This window comes from Prosopis cineraria, unplaced genomic scaffold (assembly GCF_029017545.1).
Source record: "Prosopis cineraria cultivar Desert tree isolate PC_DT_omini unplaced genomic scaffold, ASM2901754v1 PC10, whole genome shotgun sequence".
NCBI lineage: Eukaryota > Viridiplantae > Streptophyta > Magnoliopsida > Fabales > Fabaceae > Prosopis > Prosopis cineraria.
The window spans coordinates 12,968,889-12,974,523 of NW_026555341.1; the positions used below are offsets into that span (position 1 = coordinate 12,968,889).

Consider the following 5,635-nt stretch of genomic DNA (forward strand, 5'->3'; position numbering starts at 1 on the left):
ATTTGATGCTGTCTATCTTCATATAGTAGCCTTTTTACTTTTGAACTGATCTCTGTCAAATGGCAAAAAAAGTAAAAAACAAAAAAAAGGGTCAATCTTTTGTAATTACATTTTTCCATATAAAATTATTTTTAAATTAGTTTCTGATTTTATAGTAATATTTTTAAATTTTTTAAGTATTAATTGATATTAAATACTCTCAACTTGAATGATATTTTCTCTTTCAAATATAAGATATTTGTAATTTCTTTACCAAAACCAAAGAAGAATGATTAATTATGATTTGAATTTAGTAAGTGTTCTAAATATACTTATTCAATAAGTGTTTTAATTATAATTATTATATTCTTTCAATACTTAAACATTATTAATATATGTTCTCTTCCAAAAATTCATAACAATCAACACAATCAAAACACTTTTTATTTATAATATTTTATTTTTAAAAATTTGAAATTTGATAGCTTTTTTAGTACTATATGACAAAATTGTCGACAATCATCTGATTAAATTAAATAGTTATTATATGTTACATGAAACATTCATTAACAAGTATATTTCAAATACTCACTAGATTCCAATCTAATAACAAAAATGATGTAAAATTGACATGACTTTCTAAATCTACCATTTACAACTTCCGCCTACATTCAATGCAAGCCCTCCCTCTCATCTTTCCCTCCCAGTTCTCATTTTGGGCCATTTCGTCTAACCGGGTGTGGTTACGTTTTGGCTGAGTTTGAGATCAATAAATGGGCTATGGTCATATGCAGACTACAATGACCAAAATTTCGTACGCTGCATAAGAAGGCATGGAGTGTTGATTTTACCAAGCAAAGGTGGCAATACTATTTATTCAATAGGAGAATGATAGCTAAGTCAAAGGGATCAATTAAGTAAAGTTGGGTGCCAATCAATTTTAGAATATTAATAAAAAATTTTGGTCTTTCAAGGATAATAAGTCTCATTGTTTCAAAGATTTATAAATTTGACTTTTACTTTTATAACTTTATTATGATAAATTTATAACTTATTTTTTAAATTTTAATAAAGTACACAAATGTTCATTTTTAATGTTGAGAAATACTAAGTTCAATAGCTCTGAGAATTTACAAGTTCGGCTTCTTATTTTGTAATTTCATTATAGTGCATTTGTAACTTATTTTTTAAATTTTAACCAGTAACACAAATATTCATCTTTTATTGTTGAAACATATTAAGTTTAATAGTTTTTATTGCCTATTATTTATTCTTCATTCCTCTATTTCTCCATTGTCTGTTGTTTATTCTTTAACCTTAATTAAAATTCTAAAAAAAATTTAAAAATTTATCACAATAAAATTATAAAATTGAGAGTCAAACTTTCAAATTTCTTGAGTTGTTATACTCATTGGTATTAAAGGATCAAGGAACTTTGTTTTGGCACTCTAAATTTAGTCGGGACTTAATTTAAATTAACTAGTACTCTTAAAATTTCACTGTCATCCTCCCTATTCGGTGCGGTCCCTTCCCTTCCACTTCAATACAAACACCACCAAAGGGGAATCTCCTTTCCCTTCCGTTTCCTTTCATCCATCATTCACCCTGCTTCTGTTCTGCCTGCTGCAGCTGCACATGCCCAAAATAATGAAAGTGACTGATGTAATTAATTCACTGATTGAGCTTCGAGGCTGTCACGAATATGGACGTTGGGGCTACGGTGATGAATGACGCCAGGCTGGAACCCGTTGACGACTAATCTGTTTACCAAGCAGAACACGTGGAAGAGCCACGTAGCAAGGAAGGACCGATAGCGTTACGGGAGGCACAAGAGGAGTGATTGAGCGATATATACCTGACGAGTGCCATGATTGGGTCGTCATGGAATTTGTGCGTTGGCTTATCCTTTCTGTTATTCTCTCTCGTCTGTATTCCTTCTCTGTTCTTTCTGTAACTTTCCCTTCTGCTTGCCTTTGAACTGGTCCTTTTGAATTGGTGATTTAATAATGCAGGAGTTCTCTCTCTTGTTGAAAGACGCTGCTTCACCAGAGAAACTATCTGCTGAGATCTAATACCGCTCCCTTTTCCGATTCTCAAATGCTCACTTTCTGATCTTCTCCCAAATCCTAGTCTCAGTTAACGGACAAGGCCTTTTCTTGTGATCACCAACTAGCCGCTCACACCAGGAGTACATCAGGTACATACTCCATACTCGCAGCATTTCCTTGCTATTTCAGCTTTTTTAGTTTTTTACATTCTGGGCAAGCAGTGAATATTTTCAGGAAACAAATATTCAAAAGCCATATATGTTCGGAAAAACAATATGTTCGTTTTGCAACACACAGTATGCAAGGGTTGTTATGGGTCTTCACGGTTGATTCTACAGTAGAGTTCGAAAAGGATTTAAACTTTCAACAAAGAGTGATTGTAGTATTACTTTGATTTCAGTTCACAAGCACTTAATTGGCTAACTTACTAGCTCATAGCTTCTCTACGTATAATTGTGAACTTCTCAGTTCATAGGACACTGAACTGAAACTGAAAAGTTCACACTTAATAATTACTGAACTGTAAGAAGTTTTGTTAATTAAAGTTCTCAAAGCTGAGCATGTAAATTCGGATTTACAAAGCGATCAGTTTGCCCGGCCGGGAAGTCTATATCATGAGGTTTGCATTATATTTGCGCTTATTGGCCGTTGGAGATCTATCGACCTGTTTATTGAGAAAGATTCAATTCGTTGGATTTGGTGTCAAAGCTTGAATGGTAATTATTAAGGTCAAGCTTTCTGATTTATATACTTCTATCTGATTTAGTTGTTTCTTTAGCACAAACCAAGACATGATTTTTATCTAGGACTCGTTCTTAACTCTTAAATTTTATGATTGATGAGCTATTATAATTCGATCACTAGGCGACTAGAACTTCCTAAAAATAGATTCTTTTTGAGTCTTTTAACTTTAAAAATTAAATCAAACCATAATGCATGCCCAATATTTGTTGAGGAGTCTTGATTTAGAAATCAGAATCAGTTTTACATTTTACAGATATCATGTCTCACTGACAACAAAAATTTCACAAGAAAGAAGAATTACAGAGGATACAGACTAAACAAATTCCATTACTTCTCTTCTCTTACATTTATTTCAATCTACATACAGTGATAAACATCATACTTATGGAGGACAAGTTCAACCATGAGACCTTTCCCACCTCTCTACCTTCAAAAAATGAAGGAAAAGACCTTGCCATGATATCCAGGAAAAGAAAAAGAAATGAAGGCAAGAACGTGTGCATCATTGAACAGGCTTAAAGGTTGTTGGTAAATATATATTGATTTCTCACTCCCAGCTTGTTCTTCTTCTTCTTCTTCTTTTTTCAGTACTGGACTCTGCCCATTGTTTCCCTTCTTCTCTTCCAATGGACGTCGCCGCCTCCGATGCCTCTGGTCTCCCCAACAATCCCGAAGCCCCGCCGCCGAACAATGTGCCCCAAGACAAGTGGCATTTAGCCTACATTGCCTACTTCGCCCTCGGCCTCGGTTACCTTGTTCTTTGGAACGCCTTCATCACCGCCATCGATTACTTCTCCTACCCCTACCTCTGCCCTGAAGCCAGACTTCGCCGCATCTTCGCCATGATGTACATGAACATTGCTATCTTCTCCTTCAACATCATCTTCCTCCACAGCCGCAAATCCCATGTCCGTGTGCAAATCAACGTCGGTCTAGGGTTACTCACAGTGGCCACCTCATAGTTCCCGTCATGGATGCATTGTACATAAAAGGATGGGTCGGGTTGTATGACGGGTTCCCCGTGACAGTCGGAGCACTGGGGCTCGCGGGTTAGGTGATGTTCTAGTTCAAGGCGGAATCATTGGGCCTGCCAGCGAGTTGCCGGACAAGTACAAGAAAGCTACTATTGCCGGCACTGCAGCTTCCAGTAAGCTGTCCTTTACAAGCATGTGTTTGTTTTCCTGTTTTCTTCTGTGTGATTGGTGTTTGCTTTTGTACGTATATAGGTATACTTATTCCATTCCTGAGAATGTTCACAGACGCTGTTTACTCTCGAGATGCCACTGGCCTGCAAAAGAGCGCGAACCTCTACTTTTCTGTAGGAATCGTAGTGATGCCCATATGCACTGTCTTGTACAATGTGGCTCACAAGCTTCCTGTGATCAAGTACTATAGCGAGCTCGAGGCTGTGGCTGTGACAGAAGATGAACAAGTTCATGAAAGTACTGGATCTGTTCGCTGGCAGGTTTTTGTGGAAAGAATGAAGTGGTATGGAGTTGGACAGGTTTTTCCATATATTGTGGCTCTTTCAGGATATCCTGGGTGCATCACAGAGCATGCACTGATAAGCTCTCATCTTCAGTATTGGCTTGGGATTCTCTTTCTTATACACTTCAATCTGCTTAGTCTTTTTACGGAGAATCAAAGACTAGCAGTAGGAAGTTGCATATGTAGCAAGTTTTCTGTTCTTTTCACTCTTAATTGTCTTCCAAAATAAATTACATTTCTTGTGACCGTTATGAGTGCAGGATGTATGTGGGGATCTGGACTTGCAGATAACCTGGACTAACTACGATCGAGTGGTCTTTTTGAAGAATCAAATGCTTATTATCACATATTTATTGAATTCAAACCTTTATTAAGTCCTAACGTAGAATGATGTGATGAGAGATAAACTTCTCTAAATCTTGCAGGAGAATTCTGTTTATAGTCAGTTAAATTTATTATCATAATGTTCTTATTTTAATTGTTTTTTTTTTGTTTTAGTACCTCATATTCTGAGTTAGATTTAATCATAGGGACTCTCAAGTGATTAATTCAAAACATCAATCCACACCTAATAATTAGTTGTTAATATAATTAAATGCTATCCATCCCATGTAGAACTTGAAGTTATTTGGATCATCTTCCATGTAACGTTTCATTGTGTTACAAGAATAGAAATCACGTATGAAAGAAAAAGTGCATGATGTTTTCTTTACTTGTAACCATTAGCTCGGTATCAAATCGAACATGAGAAATGAGAATATGTATCCAGAAAAGTATTGATAAAGTGGTATTTTCAACACTACCGGAAAAGAGTTTTTTCAACAACTATTTTGACCCTATTTATTTAGTGTCAAAAATATCAATATTTTAATAATTTTTAATTAGTATTTACCTCCAGCCCTTTTTGTTAGGGTGCTTTTAGAATGGTTCCTTGGCCCTTTTTATTAAGAATTTTGATGCTTTTGAGGTGTTAAAAAAAAAATCTGTCCAAAATGCCCTTGTCCTTAAAAGTGAGTATTTTCCGTTAAAAGTGAGTATTTCAAAATTGTTTTCAATTAATATTTTTTAAAAGATTGATCACTTTTTTTAAAGGAAAATACTCACTTTTAAAATGTTATAGATATAGATAATAGAGATTAGTATAGATTGTAGATAGATATTTAGATGTATAGTTATTTATTATTAATATGTTGAAAACTAAACTTGGCCAAAAAAAAAAACTACGCAACTTTATTTTTAAAGAGTATTATTGTAACTAGGTGCATTCAACTCATTCGTTAATTTTAAGACATTATTGACAGCTTTTATACTTATAGCAGTCAATAGTCAATTATACTCCTAATTTTTGTCCTTCATCTTAATTTTAATTTTTATTA

At 34.6% G+C, this 5,635-nt stretch overlaps 1 pseudogene; it reads left to right on the plus strand.

The window, feature by feature from the left end:
• The first annotated feature begins 2,984 nt into the window (after positions 1-2,984).
• LOC129321328 (equilibrative nucleotide transporter 1-like) lies at positions 2,985-4,565 on the plus strand (annotated as a pseudogene).
• Positions 4,566-5,635: the final 1,070 nt, after the last annotated feature.